Genomic DNA, 20,647 nt, shown 5'->3' with positions numbered 1-20,647 from the left:
ATAATCAATGTTTACAAAAAACAATTTGTAAGAATTAATGAATAAGTATAAATAATTTATGTTATATTAATATTAACATTTAATCATTTATCACCTGATTAACACTTGTATCTATATCTCAAAGTCTGACCAAAAAAAAATCAACAACTGATTAACATAATAAAATTAGAATCATCATGAGAATTTTAGAATTAAAAATTGTATTTTTTATGAATTAAGAAATTCATTTAGAATCAAACCTACCAAGTTTTAAGTTGACTCACTACACAGCAGTTTAAAAGAAACAAGCAAATACTACAGAATGTTTCTCCAAGCATGTGATGACACGCTACGGGTGCATCCTCTAGCATCTGAGGTACAAATCAGGTTAGTCTATGTGTAAAGAAATCTGTTTCAAATAAATAAGTGGAGGTGTTTCCGAGACAATGACAATTAAAGGTTTGCCAGCAAGATTGCTGTCAGGCAGCTATCATGTTGGTTGATGCCAGAAACCCATCTTTCTATATATTAACTGTGTTGTCACTGGAATAATACCTACCCAGCCTGGAGTTAATTTGCCAAGCAAACAGGAGCAGTTTGCAAAAGAGGCTGCATTTCAACAGGCAGCCAATGAGCTGCTGTGGGTGGGGAAATCATTCAGGGAGGCAGCTTGAGGTATGAGAACAAAATGATGGCCATGCAACTATCTTGGTATATACAAGAATGACAGTCTGTCAGATGTTAAAGGTACACTCTGTAGAATGATACCATGTTTGGAATTAACTGCACAATTAAACTGGGAATTAGCCTTACAGGCTACACGTCAACAGCGAAGAAAAAAAGGTGGTCATACAAAACACAACATGATTTATGCAGTTATAAAGGTTATACAGTGCCCTCCCAAGGAATTTGGATAGCAGAGCCAGAACTATTATTTCTGTTTTTAAAATAAGCAAGTTGCATTTGTGATGGAGAAAGTAATATAATAATTTATAATTCACTTTTTATTATTGGATTATTCAATGGACGCATCCGGTCATACTCAAAGAAAAAACAGTAAGGCAATCTGTTGAGTTCTCCATATTGCATATAATCATTTGCGATGCTTTGTCAAAACTCTGCTGCAGTCACTTCCAGCCTTGTTCTCTGGGTGCTCTACCTTAGTTTTTTGGTTAAATGCATGCTCAATTGGATTGATCACCTTATGATGAACTCAATGGCTGCACTTAGGATTGTTGCATGGCAAATCACTGACCAATATTCATGGAAGCATTTTCTTCTACATCAGAAGACAATGTTTCTATAAATTTCAGAATTCATCCTGCTGCTGCTATCGTTAGTTAGGCTAGGACAAATACCTTTGCTATGATTCACAAATGACATAGTGTTCTATGCATCTGTGCATGCTTTCTTCCTCTACAGCTTAACCTTTTAATTACTTTGGTAAAGGTTTACCTTTGTTCCATTTGCCCATAAAACTTGAGAAAATTCTAATCTGTCTTTTCTGTTCTTGGTTATGACGAGAAACTTGAATGTTGCAGTGTAGCCTTTGTATTTCTGCTGTCTCAGTCTTCTGAAACGTCTTCGATACCTTCACCCTGTACTCTGCAGGTTGTTGGCCTTTGCACCAACAGTTATTTTAGATTTGTCCTTGACAGCTCCGATCATTTTTTTTTTTATCACCACCTACAGATGTTTTTCTTAGGTGACCTTGGACAGGTATTATTAGTAATTATTCTATACCTGTTTTTTTCTCACCAGCTGTTCATTTTGGTATACCCATTTTCTGTGGAATGTCTGATAGAATTTTTCTTTTAAGATTCAAACCAGCACTTTTCTGTAATTCAATGTTCTAAAGTTCACATTTTTATTTAAACTTCTGCCTCCAAAAACTGCAATCAAAGCAACACAGTTTGCTATGTTCACATCCTTTTTTACAAGTACCTATTTAGCCCAAAATATACACCTGACCACTCTGAGACACCCATCAGCCAATTGTCACAATGTTTCTGCTCCTTCAAAATATAATGGATCAGCACTATTTAATTGTTCAATAAGGATAGAAAGAAATTATATTTATTATACGTCCTTAGTGAAAATCCCCATTTAGACTTCACCATCCTAATACTTTTGGAAGGCACTTTATATCTATCTTGATATATAATAATTCTACCCGTAAAATGTTTTTGAGTTAATTGGCCAATGTTTTTAGCAGGAGAAATTTGCATCTCAGGCCATGTTTCTCAAAACAGTTTATGGCAGTTACAGGAGTTAACACAGCAACTGTCTGGGCACAAAGTTTACAAAGTTTAGGTGTTGATAAAGTCAGGTTTCAATACAATCCCCAAGAAGACTTTTTATTTCCAAGAAGATCCCCAAAGGATTTTAATACATGTAACAGGCATAAATTTAGGGGGAACTTGAGGAATCCTGAATCTAGAAGCCCAGAGCGGAATTTAAAGAAGAATAAACGTACAAATTCAGTTCCTCATGTGTAGCCAGCAGCCATATCACCCTGCAACTCACAAGTGGCAACACACTGAAGCTAAGCAGGTGTGACCCTGGTCAGTACCTGGATGGGAGACCTCCTGGGAAAAACTAAGGTTGCTGCTGGAAGAGGTGTTAGTGGGGCCAGCAGAGGGCGCTCACCCTGCGTTCCATGTGGGTCCTAATGCCCCAGTATAGTGACAGGGACACTATACTGTAAACAGGCGCCGTCCTTTGGATGAGATGTAAAAACGAGGTCCTGACTCTCTGTGGTCATTAAAAATCCCAGGGCATCTCTCGAAAATAGCAGGGGTGTAACCCTGGTGTCCAGGTGTAATGAAGCCAGGCCACATTTCCCATTGGCCCTTACCAATCATGGCCTCCTAATAATCCCCATCTATGAACTGGCTTCATTACTCTGCTCTCCTCCCCACTGATAGCTGATGTGTGGTGAGCGTTCTGGCACACTATGGCTGCTGTCGCATCATCCAGGTGGATGCTGCACATTGGTGGTGGTGGTGGTGGAGGGGAGTCCCCTTTACCTGTAAAGCGCTATACAAGATTACACATATTTGTAATGCTGTTCACATACATAATGAGCATCATAAAATATCATTCCACCTGCAAGCATGTTTTCAGAAAAATAATTTAAATGCATTTTGGATATTCAGCAAATGTTTCTGGTGTCATTTTGACAAATTAATTGCTCATGAAAACTATGTATTTACAAGATATCAAGAAAACAATATATTAACAAGATCAGCCTGTTGGGGGCTAGACTTAATCAGCACGCAGTTGTGTGCTGTCTGCTGTGTTCACACTGCAATTTCTAAACTGGCAAGACCTTTCACAGTCTATAAGCCATGATCTGGAAGACCATTATTTGTGATATTGCACGAAATTCAACACATTTTCATCCAAGTGTGATAGCCTGGGCAGGAGTGTCTAGCTGCTACAAAAATTAGTGATTGTAGGCATCCTGACTTTACACTACTACATTGATCAAGTCCTTAGATCTCACTTGCAACCTTCTTGCAGGCTCATCTCGAGGTGGAAACATTCCAGCAGATCAATGCACATCATCATGTTGCTCGCATTATACTGGATTTCTTACAAGATGAGAATGTTACAGCTATGCTTTCAATGCCATGAACACTACTAGCCTGTGACTTTCACAAGCTAGTAAACAACCTTGTTGATGACAAATCAGCATAATGCATTTACTTATGTCCATTCAATAAACAGTCAGTGCACCTACCATAAAAAATATACTTTTTGACTTTGTAAATCTGCTAAATATTAAGTTTCTTTTCATTCCAGAATGAAATTGAAAAGGACATTCTAAAGCTTTCCTCCTGCATTCAATGCCATGCTGACAGCTCAAGGCAAGCTATAGAAAGGATGGATGTATGGGAATGTGCTACAGATGTAACCTCTTGTATGAGCCAAACAGGGAATCAATTAATAAAAGCTTTCTCACATTCCAAATTACATCACATTAAATGTGGTGCAGATTGCAAAGCCCCCTAAATGGAAAAAAAATCCTTAATTTATGAAGAAGTCCATGATAGAAATTCCCCCATATTTTCTACACAGTAACAGCTGAACATTTGAAAATGCAAAAAACAATTCTCCAAACTTTCCACTGAAACATACCATAAAAAATAAAAAAACACATATAGTAATGCATGTGAATTCAGGATACCATAGTCGGTATGCTTTGGAAGAAAAAGAAAAGAAATAAAGTTTGCATTTTTTATTACAGTCTCAGTTTTTTCTCCCCCCAAAGGTGGTAATCTGAGTAGTTCATATTGTTACCAGCGTCAAATGAATTAATTCTGAGGCCATATTAGTAATGCGACATCAAAACAACCTCAAGTATGAAATAGTAGCAGACACCTCTCCTCTGGACGGGATCTAGGAGAAAGAGTCCCTATGCAAACCAGGAGAGTGAACTCTGGCCCACCTTTCACCTGGCCCTTAAATAGCAGCAGGGAGGAGCCTGATGTTGCTGTCCCTCCTCCAATGCTAGGAGACAAGCTGTTTTGGTGTGCTGTAAAACATTCTGTTCCACGTAAAACCAGTGATTACTGAACCCAATTCGCTTTTTTTAGATTCTGATCCACATCATATCTTCCTTCCAGTAAGCCACACACAAAAGCATTACAATTCCATGTTTTTGGTTTGAGTTTTTCTACAAAAATAAAACTGATCCTCCAGAGGAAGGCATTTGTGCAATCTCTAAAGAAAAATAAAATGACAATGAAAAATAAATTATATATAATCTCTATTTAAGCCAATTCTCTGGTATTTTAAAAGAATGAGTAATGAACACAGTTACAACAGAAGCAAATGACCTTGATCAAGAAAACCAGTAAATTGAAACATTAATTTGGACCTACACCAACACCTAGATTGTTAATGTGGATCCTAATATCTAAACAGCAACCTTAAACATGATTAAAGAATAGGCCACTGTCACTAAAGTGGGAGTAACACTATTTAGGATAATCATGTTGTCAGATAATTAAAAATATAATACTAAAGCTTCCAAGTATGAAAAAGATAATAGTTCATTTGACTTGACTTGTGTGAGTACTGGAATAAAGAACACAAGATAAAATTATGACATCAATCCACTGCAGAAGTACTAGGAAACAATCATACAGCGTACCTGCTAGAGATAAGTAGTCTTATTATTTGCAAAAGTTTTCAATGCTTACTTAATATAATTACTTCAGTAACATGATAAATCTATATAGACTACTACAGTGATTTTATTAAAATTCATACTTGATTTCTGTCTGCCACATTAAATTTGCCATCTAAGCAAGCTATTAAGATATTCAAAAGGCTGACAGTTTTGTAGCTCCTCTATAATTAGGTTATATTATAATGGACATCCCACCATTTATTATATATTCAGCTACTAAAACACTATGACGGAACCAGTATCTATGTCCAATTCATTTCAAATGGCAATGCAATTTAAATTTCCACGTGTCAAAATGAATTTCAAGGTTTATACTATAGGATTTTTTTCAAAAATGTGCAGTATATGAAAGAGTTGTGCTCATTTTAAATCTATTATAATTTTTTTCTCATCAGTAAAAATATGGCATTGGTTGACAATTTATCATCATATGGATATATTTCAAGTAATTTACATCTTGCAAAGCAAGACCTAGTGTTCTGGCTATGTAAAATCTCATTTAGTTGGTGCAGGTGTTGAGAGGGTAACATGAGCACAATTTCTGAAGTGGTAATTACTTAATAACAGCATTCTGCATATCATAAAGGCAGCTAATAGTTCTGTATTAGGTGCACTGCTAGCCTGAAAATATTTATCTACAACATCTGAGGCCTAACATACTGGCTCAATATCCCTTATGTGGACGAAAATAATGTAAACATTTCTTTGTAATATGTGTAAGTAATACGGGCACATAATTTTGTATATAAGATCAAAGTCCACTGAAAAGTTTATAATTACCACACACATTCAATCTTACAATTATTTTCCCCAAGAGAAAGTGGGAGACCATTAACAAATTAACCCAGAACAAATTAACAATAGCATAAGAGGGCAACATTTTCCATTAACATACTATAAAAACTGCCACCATTCCGTAGAACATTATCATAATGCAATATTGCACATGGTCTGCTTAAGGAATTATTCATTTATGGAGGGCCCATGAATCAAATATCACAGGTACTTAACTACTCATCTTAAAATTCCCAAATGGGTATCTTCTGAGTTTATAATGATCAAATTAGGTTCATACTGTATACAAATGGTTTAATTTAATCTAAAAAGGAACTTCTCTCAAGCCAATACAGCATCCACTTACTCTTCTCAACCAGTGATCCTAGCTATCCTGTGAAATCAGTCAGGACATGAGGTATTTTTAAACCTAGAACAACACTGTGTTCATCTTTTAAATATTTTACAGCAAAAAAATCCCCAGACTGAAACAGACAATAATTAAAAATGAATGGAATGAACAAAAAAGTAAAAAGGTTTAACATTGATAAAAATGTCTCAATAGGTCTGTATATTAACACATTAATTATTATGGGATTGATGAACAGACATCCTGTAGTTTGTTATCTAAGCATTTAGGGCCTAGCTGATTTAAAGATTACAGTAAGGTTATTTTTGAAAGACACAGCTAAAACTAGGAAATTAAATATTCCTGTGGATTTGTCCTTCAAAAACCTAAACGTATCACAAGATAAAAATCAATGGGAGCAAAACGGGAAATTCAATCACTTTTTAACAAAGCACCAAATCTGCAACTAATGGGAAACAAAAACTAATTGAGGCAAACTGCCAGCTCCAAGGATGTAAAAATAAGACGAGAAATTCTCAATAACAGTAAAACTTTGCGGGGTCCTCTTACACAGCCTGGGGCTCACATACCGACCATCACTCTCTCAAATAAGGCTCACAATAACAGTTTTACATCTCTTCTGTGCCATAAGCCATGCTCCTGGCTCAAAGATCAGGCTTACACAAAGAACAGATCTTTCTTATATTTAACTTTCACAGATGCCAAGGTCAAAAAGAAAGTTACAGTCACTGTCTAATAAATAACTAATTCTTATTGATCTCATCAGACAGAATGACGGCATTGGCACTGAAGTGTAAACAAGTCAAACCGAGGAAAGACGAAGCTCAAAGTCCAAAATGCATTTTATAGTGGTTATATTTTTATTTTTAATGGATATTTAAATTTCACTGTTGTATTATCATTGTATTTGCCTGTATTGAATAAGAAAATGTATGAGTATATAGAGTGCAGGCTGGTAACAGCTTATGTAAAAACAGCAACATGGACCCACAAAATGCTCTGAGCCTTATTTTTTTCCTATTATTCTTAAACTACCTCTTCTTTTCAGCCTGTCATAATTTTTACTTGCACCCAAGATTGCTGAAGATAGCCATTAAATCATAAAGACTGCCATTCCATTTGCTTATTTTAAGATACTTTGTTGTGGTAAACAAACATCTCTTCTCATAAATAGCTTCTACATACAATACAGCAAACAGGTTTGAGAAATGTTTACAAGATGAAAAAATACAATGGAATAAGGAGCATAAAACAGATTAATGTATTAAATTTGACTGCATAACAATTTCAATATGACGGCTTGGGATTTTTGAACCAAACCCAAGATCTTTCATCACATTCAAATGTTAAGGGGATGGTGTTGAGATTTTTCCTATTAACACCAGAAGCATGCTATCCTAACTGGAAAGCAAAAGTGTTTACACCTACATCACACAAGCTATTATCTAGATGAGAGGATGATTCATTCTCCTCTCCTACTTGTTCAAAACCATTTGGACTGTTTAAATGTAAAACTAGAAAAACAGATTCTACTGTTTAATAAAAAACATGAACAACTTGTATCACAAAACTTTATTATAGATTATTTTTATGTGGTCCTAATAAAAAAAAATGCTTTATTATTGTTAATGCCAAAATAAAGCAGACAAATGATTCTTTTATCATTTTTGAAAGAGGCTAAAGCTGAGGCCCAGGTCCTGTCACTAAAAATAACACAGCTATTCTCTTCAATTGGTTAGAGTAATTAAAACTGCAGCTGTAAAAGGAAAATTAAACACTATTTACACATGGTTGATAGTAAATAACAGGCTCCACAGCTTCAAAGTCTTTTTTTTCCCCGTCTTAGTATGGAATTAACCTCTACTTCTTCATTTGCAACTCATTCTGTGCATGTGTCATAATTCAAACAGTTCCTAAGTCCACCTACTACTTTCTAAATAACCTATCCAGTCTTCAACAAAGGTACAGTACATGCTAATATACTGTACTGCTTGGTAGAATTTACAAAAATGAAAAAAGAATATATCCAACCTTTTTCACTGACTGATTCATCCAAAGAAGAATTTGACACAATGAAGATGGTATCCAAAAACCAGCTGATGCCTGAAGGCCAGTTCCAATATCATTACCCATCCCCCTCAAGACAGCCTACCTACTACCACACTGCTTCCCAGTTCTATAGTCTAGCTTCATAATAAATGTTGTATATACTTGAGGAATCATCCTTTCTCTTCTATTTAGGCCAGCTGTCAATCACTTAAATATGAGCACCACAACCAAGGGTAGTTTATTCAAATGTATTTTTCCTTTTTATTTCTGCCACAGCAAATAATTCAAGTACATATTTTGTCTATTCATGCCAAAGGACCTTTCAATAGTTACCTTTTCATGAATAAACTCAATATTACTTTCCCAATTCTGGTGCAAGTGTAAAAAAAAAACTAAAATTAACCAATAACTGACTGCTGAAGGCCAGTCAGCATGTTTGCCAAAATTGTTTAAAGTAAAAAAGACAGAAACACAGAGTATAATGTCAACATTTTTCATAAATTATATTAAAATGTTGACCTTTTTTTATTGTTTTGTGTTTCATTTTGATCTCCTTGATTCAGTCAGCGATCCCCTTTTAACTAGGATTATGGAATGCCACTATCAATACAAAAATCATGCAGATTAACAGAAGGTGTGCTATTGTTTCGTAAAGAGGCATAACAGACTATTTATTGCAACGAGCACATCAGAAAAATAAACAAAGATTTTTTGTTGAATTAAAAACAGAAGGCTGCAACATTTCATATATGTTACATATAACATTGCCAATAATTAATTTTGTAACAGCCCAGCAAAGTACAGATTCAACTGTCATACTAGCCTGAGGTACCCAGTCCACGGCAACCTGTTGTCTTTTTTCAAACCGTTTATGTCTTTGTATCATTCGCGTGGGAAAACTAAACACATGATATTCTGCTTCAGGCATGCAGATTCTAACCTTTTCAGGTAATTTATTCAGTTGATTGGTCTCTAATATCTGGCAGTATAGCCTATATAATGTTAATTTGAACTGGTGAACCATGACATATAAAGACACATAATGGAGGCCTGATTGATGCTGATGTTTTGGGAAAAACCTTTACATTTTAAATATTCCTAACATAGGTTATAAGATATTTATCAATCCTAATAACAGGAATACAATTAGTAATAGGCCACACATGTTGCCTACCATCTGTCATAATTAAAGACAAAAGCATTTTTCTATAAAGGTGAGGGTGATTACATAGCTAATATATCCATATTCATGGAATTATTTAGCTTTGTGCTGTTTGGAGAAAAAATCAGAAGCAATAATCTAAATATATATTTTTCCTCTTGGCTATATTTCCATAGGACTTAATTATCAGTAACCATTAATAACTATTAAATAGAAAAAATATTCTTATTGTCCCTCAAGGAAAAACTGCAATCAGTCTTTAATCTCAGTTCATCTCAGTTTTTAAATTTTACAGATAATTTCTGAAACGTGTCATTGAAATTCTTTATGTCAGGTTTGTCAAATATTTTATGCAAGATAAACAGATTGGGATCATTTTTCAATACTTAAAAAGATTTATGGAAACTTATATTCACTTTCCTGGAGGGACTCCAGTTAAGCTCATGCACCTCTGCTATCTAGAGGAAAACCATCACACAAAGGAAGTTACAATGGAGACTTATCCAGGCTATTAGTCAGAAATTCTATACTGCATACTGACGCTAGAATGAGTACCATGTCTCTCCATATTCTAGGGGTAACTGTGTTCCTACATTTGGAAAATAAATTACAAAAGCATGTACATAGAAACCAACAATTTCAACCTTCTAGCAAAATTATAAGGACCTATCAGAAACTATAGTTTCGAACTAAGGTGATTTTAGACCTTTTGAGAATTCTACAAAAGCTATAAAGTTAGTTTAAAATAATCTTTTTTATGTCAATCATTATTGCTTCATACAGTATACTGCATTTATGAACTCCTTAGTCCCGCAATGAAAGGGATAGGTGGTGAGACCTTGAAGTGATGGCATATTGCCTAAGAAGACACCTAACAAACTAAAGGTTTTGTTGATGGAAGAATTACTTGTGAAACTGATAGTCATCTGGTGTATGAACAGTAAACAACAGAGTATCAGAAATGAAAAGCATGTTTCAACACGAAGAAGTCATGATAATTAAATCTAGTTTTGCTCACAAACACACATCTAAGATGATCGAGAAATGGATTCATTTGGAGTTCATAGAAATGGATTCAATGGAGTTCATAGAAATGGATTCAATGGAGTTTATAGTTTGTCAACTGACAGGATTTACAGTGGAATAACAAAAAGTAAGCATCCTAGCAGCCATCCTAATTTTTTTGCAAATCTGTGACTGAAAAAAAAATCAAAGCTATAATACAGCTATGCAATACAATACTGCAGGTGTTTTTACAAACATGCATATCAATGATTGACTAAAATCCAGAACTCCCTTTAATAAATTAAGCCAAAAATATTTTTTTAGGATAAGGAAAACAAAAAAACAAAAATGCTCCAACCACACTTACAAGTCTAACACTTAAAACATATAACTCAGAATATAGACAAACACTCTCATCACAATACTATTACAGCACTTGTTTGTCCCTCTCAAACTTTTAATTGATCAGAAATCAATCCACCTCAACAACAGCTAGGAAACAAAATACCTTTATTATAACTAGCCTTCTAAACTCAGCCCTGTGTTTGAATGTGTTTTAATTGTGTGGAAGACGGTTTAGTACATCCTATGACTCCTGAGAATGTTCTGGTCCTAGTTGCTACGTTCACCTAACAGACCACAAGGGATCAAAAGATTAAACCCCCCTACGCTTTCAGCAGCAACGTCAATTACACTGTTCTGACATTCTGAGAAGCTTACTGATGGGCTGATACATCATTACACTGAAGCAATTAGTGAATAAGGCTACACACTGCAAACCATGCTGTATTTCTCCTGTAATCGAGGTATTATTTAAATCTGTTGAACTCAAAATAACAAAAACATTCTAATTGAAACAATGGGTTCCTTGTCCAAAAAAATAGATGCTCCTGTTCCCTTATTGAGATTAGCATTTGACATACAGTAAATGAGGCAGAGTGCTTAACCAAGAACCTTGACTATATTTAACTGGTCCTGTACGTGCCCGAAAAATAAACCTGACAATGTATCTGAAGTTGTTTCACTGGCACTTTATGTGCCATTTATAAATATTTTACTAATCCACCATTTTCTTTCAGTATCTAGAGGCAGGGTGGTGGATTAATAAACACAAGCATTAATCCTTACATGCTAATGACACTTTGAAGGCATTACCACATTAATTTATGTAAGCAAAAACGAATATAAATTACCTGCTTAAAATGAAAAGGGGCTCAGCATGAAAACTATGCCATTTCTGCCTACAGCCTACAAAGAGCACAATTAAAAGCCCTCTCACAGGATGTTATTAACATCAAAGTGCATCTGATGCAAAAAATCAATTAATCAAATAATCTGCAGGTATGATATCTGCTACTGGCTTGTTTATCTAACCACATGTTATTGCCCTACAATAACTATCTACCTACATGTAAGCTGGTCCAAACCCCAATAATGTAAAGTAGCAGGTATTTTAATTTGCCCTTGGATATGTGTTGATTTTAACATGTTTTGGTAAAGAAATAATTCCAGCTGTTAACAGTTTTGCAGCTTTTGATTTGGGAAATCCTATGTTGACAGTTGTATTCAAGATCTCTGTCATGTGGGAAAGCAACTCAATCCACACACTAAGGTGCTGTTTCCGCTCTTTAGGATGCCTACTGACCTGACATGGCAAGCCTTGCATTCATAATGGCAAACAGATACTGAAATAAAAACTTACAATTACATTCCTCCAGCTTTGTAGTTAACTAACGCATTTAACTCAGAGCAGGAACTAAACCAAATCTGAACTAAATCACACTTAATTGTGTACCTTTAAAAAGTATAACATTTCTAATCATTTATTACATTGACATTGATGACTTTAATGATTTTAAATTAATCTGTACATAACTTAATAAAGTCTTAAGAGAAGTAAAATACCAACTCTATAGGAAGATCGCTGTTAAGCAACAAATTTTAAATGCATCTGTGTTCTCATACACAACTCAAATCGCTGCAGCCATGATAAATCACCTCAAAATTACACAGGCTGACACTCCTGCCTCTTCATCAGCCATCATTAATTCATCTATGCATCAGAGCAAAAAAATCAATTTCCAACCATTACACACTGCTCTACAACACCTCATTATATTAATGGCTCATAAATAAGCTGCATTTCAATACTTACAAGATTTTTATCTTGCTGGCCCATGACTCCATGGCTGGCTGTGATTGCTAATGGTTTCATAATGAAAAAATGTATGTCGGGCTGAATTTAAACATCCTGGTTTGGTTTTTTTTTCTTCCCCACGGCTGGCTGGCTGAAGTCAGCCTCTACAGCAGAAAAAAAAGCTGCAGCTTGGAGAGCCGCTGCTGACAGCCTTCGAATGTCGTGCACAAGCAGAGCATGATTTTCATTCAGCGAGCACCAGCTGCCTCCATGTTTTCAGAAATAAATTCAAAAATAAGCTGCAAGGCTGCATACCTTGCCGTCTTTTAAAGGTGCCATGACATTTTTTTAAAAAGTGAACACCCAACGGAGATGTGGAAAAATAAACTCCAAAAAAAAATCTAAAATGGCTGACCGCACACTCACACTCTTCTCTCACACATAGACAGACTCCCTCAAAAGGCTTTATCCAGTATTAGATTAGTCTGGGACTAGGAGCCAGCCTAAAGCATTCAGCGAGGCATTGTTAACACTCCCATTTCATTTGCAACCAAAGGGGGGAAAGAAAAAAAATCAGGGCAGAGCATGTGAATAGGGACCTCCTCCCTGACTGTTAATGATGCTGAGGAAACGGTCACTGCTGTCTCCTGCTCAACTCGCCAAGTTTCCACTATTAACTGAAGAAGCAAGGCAGTGAGTGACTGACACTATTCAATTAATATCCCCTCACTCCTTCACCCAGCAGCACTTGGCTTTTAAGGAGTTAAATACAAACAGCAGTACACATTCCCCCCAACGTTTGCAATAAAGAGAGAAAAAAATAAATTACAGCCTCAACACAAAAAGCCCTGTGAAAGTAATTTCATTATCATGCTTACTTTAGTGGAGGACCACGGCTGCAGGCAGTTGGCATAGCAACGGACAAGGAAAGCCATTTCCTGGGCGGTGAGAAAGCTTCCTTTTCAAAGATGGGAGGGAGAAAAAAAAACGGAAAAAAAACAAACAAGAGGACAAGCAGGAATTTTACAAGCAGCTGTAGACTGCAGTCCCCTCAGGATGCACACGCCATTACTGCTTCTTGGAGCAGGCAAGATCCAGCAGTCAGGTTGCTAACCTGCACTGGCACAGCACAGCGCCAGTGATGTAACTGCATAGCGATTCCCTACCCATTCCTGCCTGCTGCTGCTTCTTGCGCTGTACCTCTCAGTGTTGTAAAATATTCAGCTGAAGTGGAAGAAGCACTTCCCTGCGGAATCTCGCCCACTCATGCACTCCAGCATTTCAGAGACCAAAGCAGAAATGAACGAGATGGGAGGCTTTGATAAAGTAACAACTGTCCATCTGCATCATAGCCGCTAGCTTATCAAGTCCCTCCGGGAGAGATCTCATCGATCACCAGCTTCTTATATTGTATCACAACGAAGGTGACGGATTTATTGAGCAACACTTGAGCAAATGGGTGCTTACTATATCACCATGAATGTGATGGACAGAAAGCAGAAAATATATGTGGAGGGCACAACCTTGATTACCCGGAAAAGGCAATGAAAAATATTCCTATTTAACTTCAATAAAAGCAAAAGAAAGAGAAATGAAGGGAAGGGGTGATGTTCTTATATGCCTTTTATCTGTCTTACGAAGTCCGAAAAAATTTGAATTAAAATAACATGCATAAGGAAGCCTGATAAAGATATGACTATGACAGTTTTACCAATGCCAAGTATCGTGGATTTATTTTTTGCAGATGAACATAATTAACATTTCTTTAAAAGCCCTATGGTGTTCAAATATAGTTTTGTGAAAAAAAACAGGAAAAAAATAAAATGTTAAGTAGCTAAAAATGTTTTTCAAATATGCATGTTTTCCTAATAAATATGTGGAATAATAAAAACCTTAAAATTTCATGATCCTACGCCTTTAGACCTTAAATTAGTAGAAATCAGAAACAGAGTCAGTAGTATTCCCAGTATGTTTTTATAAAACAAAAGTTTTTAACATTGTCACAACAGTGACATGTTTATCTGGATACCTTTAAGACTAAAAGTAATCATATATAAAGGCTAAAAATGTAGTATGGTGTAAGCCTCTGCTTGGGTGTCACTTTTAACAGAATTACAGTAAGATACCTGCTTTCTCTTCTGCTTTAGATAGGTTGCAGCAAAAATAAATTGTCAACTATAATATGTTAATTTTGGCAGATTCGAGACATAAAATGTAGCCTGACGGAGCTGACATTTGTACTCATGGATAGGACAAATACGCTTTTATACATACTTTTTAGTTGCAGTTTGTAATTTATTTTTAAGGAAGATTACAGAAAATGTAGATTCTCCAAGTCTACGTAAGTGTTTGTAATAAATTAGTGTCACAATACACTTTTAATTTTAAGGGGTTTGTGCATTGTAGGTTTTTGGCAGAAAACAATTTAATGTCTATTTCAGGGAGTTAATAGGCAGAAACAAGTTACCATTAGAGAAGCAGAGAGGAATAATAGAAAGTATCAAAGAAAGGGAATAATATTAAGGGATGAACGCTTAGAAACTAGCAAACAGCTGATAGAAGGCTTGAGTGAGAAAAAAAGATGAGAGAACAGCATGGACATCTTCTCAGAAGGAAGTGTAAGAGTCAAGACGGATTAACTGACACACCACCTGCTAGTCAAGATAATCAAGTTAGTCCCACTGACCCAAGATGTGGCAAACAACAGAGATCAGATTAAGGTCAGAGAACAAAAATCGGAATGAAGCATTAAATGAAACAGCTTTCAGATTTAAATAAGAGGGGTTTTGTTTATCTGTAAATATTATGTACATTAGACATTGTGTCAACTCTAACACATCACCACCATAATATTTAAGTCCTAAAGTCATTGGAATTTATGAAAAATATTTGTTTAGCAATATATCAAAGGAATGCTAGTTAAAAAAACACAAAGCACATTAGTGGATTTACAAACCAAATACCAGATCTATTATTTTTGATCATGTAGGCAGGAGCAATTTTATTTACTGTGTCTATAGCAGATACAGAGCTGTGCGTCTTTCGAGGACAGGAACAGGAAAGTTAGTGAGATTCTATGTTGCACCTAAGAAGAATTTAACCAAATTTGTTTTGAATTGTTTTAACTATGCAGGAAAGAACATGAATAAAATGACTGTGCAATACAATCTGGGATAAAATACCTGCATATTTCTTTTCGTCATTCAGTTTTACTTTATAAAATTACCTTGTTTGTTCAGTTAGTTGTGATCATATAACTTTAGTTGTGAAACATAACCAACTTGGTAGTTGCAGGTAGACTTAGGCAGCCCTGCTGTTACACTGAAGCATGTATAGTTAAGGAACAATTACAATTCTAAATCTGGCTTGGAATGCTAATTGCTTAGACTCCTTTTCCCAGTTCTTGATAACTTTAATTTACTAGCTCTACTAGATTAAAATTTTCTCTTCTTTGGTGTGTATCTCAAGTCCTCCTTTGTTTGCAGGGTTTCTTTTGATTTTTAAATAACCCTACATTAAGACTTGTTACACATGCTTCTAATTATGACATTTAATGCATCCAGAGAGAGTTCATAGCAATCCTCAGGGATCATACTACACTCTAATATGACATCACCCCTACCATGACCACACTCAGCGTGATATAATGTATCATATAAACAAGTGTGAGATGGTGACTTGATCATTAAATACTAGGCATCAATTACCAAGGGTAGAAACTGGAGGAGATGTGCTTATTGTAGGCTTAAAATGACATCACCTATACAAAGGTCCATCCCAAACATTTCTTTTCCCAGATGTGTTTGACTAAAGTAAAATCTGACATTAAGTGTTATTATAAATAACCCTTTCCCCTTTTTCTTTTATACAGTGCACACAGCAAAAATCAATGGCATCCATTTTACTGTCTGGCAACATTTTTTTTTGCTTGCTGTTAAGCCATCAGCTATTAACAGGGCATAAATACACACAAAAACCTTGAAAGGGGACCAAATGTAATCTGCTGCCGCCTTCACTGAAGAGGCAGGGCAATTAGGCTAATTTGTGGTGGAGTGGCAATTTGCTGTAAACTGCACATGGAAGGCTTGTAGCTCTAGGTAAAAGACAACATATCAGATGACACTATTTTGTTTTTTTACAAATGATGAAGCAAATCAAGATTGATTACTAAAGGAAGAAAAGGGTTTTGATGAACACTCACTCTCTCTGGTCTACTCAAAGATTCAGTGTGTCATCTCTTTACTATTATATGTAAGTGGTCAAAAAACACGAACTTATAAAAGAATTGATTATGTTCAAAACACAAAACACTTCATTTAAGACTTAGCATACGTGCCTTATGATTTCAAAATTTCTACACCAACAGAAAATAAACACATTTTGATTTTTAGTTCAGAATTGTCAAACAGCAATGCCACGTGAGGCAGTTTCCACTAACATTTGTTCTATCTATATCTCATATAACAATGTCATAAAGGCAGTTTGCATAAAGCATCACAAAAATCTATAATTCAACATAAAGTATAAAATTAAATTAAATGATCCAATTCACGGACACACATTAAGGACAAACACTTTATAATAAATCTCATTTATGTCAAAAGTATCAAAGTTCAGTACAGTTCACTACAAAGTACAGTACAGAAAATGCTAATTGCTTTTTAAAAGTACTGAAAATGACAATAAAAAACTGTTTAACTGGTGGTCATTTCTGCATACTGCAGCCTACAGTTGAAAACTTGAGGCTCTACCATCTTATTCTATTTCACATGCACAGTATTTAAAGAAACCCTTGAAGCTGGTGTTGTCACACAACTCCTCCATCAAAGAGTCCCTGGACACCTTGCAGTTCGCCTACCAGAACAACAGATTAGTTGATGATGCTGTCTCCCTGGCTCTCCATACAGCATTGGAACACCTGGACACTAAGAACCTGTGTGTGTGAATGCTGTTTGTGGACTACAGTTAATAATAATAACAACAACAATAATAATAATAATAATAATAATAATAATAATAATAATAATAATAATAGCTTATACTTTATAGCGCTTTTCTGGACACTCCACTCAAAGCGCTTTACAGGTAATGGGGACTCCCCTCCACCACCACCAATGTGCAGCATCCACCTGGATGATGCGACAGCAGCCATAGTGAGCCAGAACAATCACCACACATCAGCTATCAGTGGGGAGGAGAGCAGAGTAATGAAGCCAATTCATAGATGGGTATTATTAGGAGGTAAGGGCCAATGGAAAATTTGGCCATGATGCCAGGGTTACACCCCTTCTCTTTTTGAGAAACGCCCAGGGATTTTTAATGACCACAGAGAGCCCGGACTTCAGTTTTACATCTCATCCGAAGGACGGCGCCTGTTTACAGTATAGTGTCCCTGTCACTGTACTGGGGGCATTAGGACCCACACGGACCGCAGGGTGAGCACCCCCTGCTGGCCCTTCTAACACCTCTTCCAGCAGCAACCTTAGTTTTTCCCAGGAGGTCTCACATCCAGGTACTGACCAGGCTCACACCTGCTTAGCTTCAGTGTGTTGCCAGTTGTGAATTGCAGAGTGATATGGCTGCTGGCAGTTCAGCATTCAATTCCATCATATCCAGTTAACTGGTGACAAAGCTCAGGGGATTAGGTCTGTGCAACTCTGTCTGCAACAGGCTGCTGGACTTTCTGAAAGGCCACAGGTGGTGCGAATAGGTAATAAAACATTAACACCACTCACCCTGAGCACTGGAACCCCACAAGTGTGCTGTCCGAGTCCAATGTTTTACTCCCTGTTCATTCACGATCGCACAGCAAGACACAGCAACAACTGCATCATTAAGTTTGCGGATGACACCACTATAACAGGCCTGATCAGCGATGATGACAAGTCCACTTACAGGGATGAAGTTGTACAGCTGCTTAGGTGGTGTCATAGCAATAACCTCAACTTGATTGTAAATAAAACAAAAGACCTAATAGTGGACTTTCGGAGACACAGGCCACACACTCAAAGCCTACTCAGTATTGATGGAACGGAAGTGGAAACAGTCACCAGCTTTAGGTTTTCGGGAATTGACATTTCTAAAGATCTAACCTGGACTGTGAACACTGACTCTATCATGAAGAAGGCTCAGCAGCGCCTTTATTTCCTGAGGTGCCTCAAGCGATGGGGAATGCCAGTACCTGTGCTGGTGAACTTCTACCGCTGCACCATCAAGAGCATCCTCACCAACGGAATCACCGTGTGGTACGGCAACACCTCTTCTCAAGAAAGAAAGGCACTGCAGAGAATGGTCAATATGACCCAGATGATCATCAGCTGTGGTCTCACCGGGATTAAACAGCTCTATGAGGACCGCTGCCATGGTAGAATTCTGGCCATCACAGAGGACAGTCACCACCCCGGGCATGAGCTCTTCACCTCACTGCCCTCAGGCAAGAGATACAAAAGCATACGGACACTTACCACCAGATTCCTAAATAGCTTCTATCCACAAGCAGTGTGACTGGCGATCACATTTAGCCATGCCCCTCGGACCACACCTATACCATCTACCTCATGATTTCTTATTTATTGCACATCTCCAGTCATTGTTTAGACACACCTACTTTTCATTTGTAGTCACAAATCTTCTGCCTTTTAACTTTCTCTGACAAAGTGGTGCTTTGAGAAGTAGAGAGAAGAGTGGGACCAAACAGTTAAATAAATCTAGATAAAAATAGTATAGTAATGGAAAAACAGTAAAAAAAAAAACAACTAATACATCTAAAAGCCTTAACAATTGGGGCTCAGTTTCAGCTTTCCTTCATTTTTAACCTTCTGAACAGCAATAGTTCCTGCAAAACATTTCACTTATCTGTATTTTCAAGAGCTGTTCAGATGCATTCGAAATCTATAAATTATAAAAGCCTAATATATATCCTAACAAAGCCTATCGTTCCTTATAAAAAAAACAATTAGGACTTTTTACTTTGTAACATTTTGTAAAATAGCCATAAACCTAGATAGAATACTCATGCTTTCAACCTGAAAATGGCCGATCTCGACTTTTCATGAGATTACTTTACGGGGATTGCTTTCCCCTTTCCTGTCATTTCATATCAGGTAAAAAGACTGACATCATCCCCCAGCTGTGTACGTACTGCATATAATGCATTTTTTATCTCGCCACTGAAAAACACAGTAAATAACGATTATTTCATCTTCTGCATATGGAGTATGACCACAAAGAATGGATTATCTGAAACATATCTGGAGTGATCTTTGCTCACTCACATCTTTGAGGCTGTGAACATATTTCAAGTTCTCCCCATCACCTGAACAATGAATCTTTAACAATACACCATCCCCTAAGCAATAATTTATATTGATCATGAAAAAATACAACCTGAAACATAAAACATCTGCTGATGTGTCAGCTTACTGCAGTGAATTCAAAGATGGGAAAATCCATTTAAATCATGAGATTATGAGAGGAAAGCTACAAATAGTATACTTAGTACTGCTGCAAGGACTTTAGTGAAAGTTGAGTTTAGTTAAAGACTACATTAAAAGGCGCAAACATTGAAATTCAGGTTTTCATGCAATATGTTTTAAAAAAGGCAGTTTAATACTTTATTTCACTTTTACTACTTCAAAATTTAAAACTAGCATCCAACTGAGAAACTAATGCCTCCTCTCTTCCAGAGGATGTTTTAAAATTCTGTCTTTTAAGATTTGTATTTTAGGAAATTATTTTTGGTCTCCTGATGATTGTTAAGCTAAGTCATTCTAAATTGTAAGCCTTCTAGAATTGTGTGTTTACTACACTAACTTATTTTACATGGTAATGTATGTGTACAACAAAATAAATACTTTGTAGACAAGTCTTAACAATTTTTGGTTGGTCATTATGTCGTGTGTATTCAAATGGTTAAAATAAAAAAAAAACATCAATCTACAACTCAGCCTGTAAAGCTGTTTTTCTCATAAG

General features: G+C 36.2%; 1 protein-coding gene across 8 annotated transcripts in view; it reads right to left on the bottom strand.

Annotated features, from left to right (window-relative positions):
• Positions 1-20,647, bottom strand: part of rapgef2b (Rap guanine nucleotide exchange factor 2b) — a 153,500-nt gene that overhangs the window by 38,443 nt on the left and 94,410 nt on the right. The gene's annotated exons all lie outside the window — the stretch shown is intronic.

The sequence above is a fragment of the Atractosteus spatula genome, chromosome 1 (assembly GCF_055471065.1).
Source record: "Atractosteus spatula isolate fAtrSpa1 chromosome 1, fAtrSpa1.hap1, whole genome shotgun sequence".
Lineage (NCBI taxonomy): Eukaryota > Metazoa > Chordata > Actinopteri > Semionotiformes > Lepisosteidae > Atractosteus > Atractosteus spatula.
This window is presented reverse-complemented; position numbering and strand designations above follow the sequence as displayed.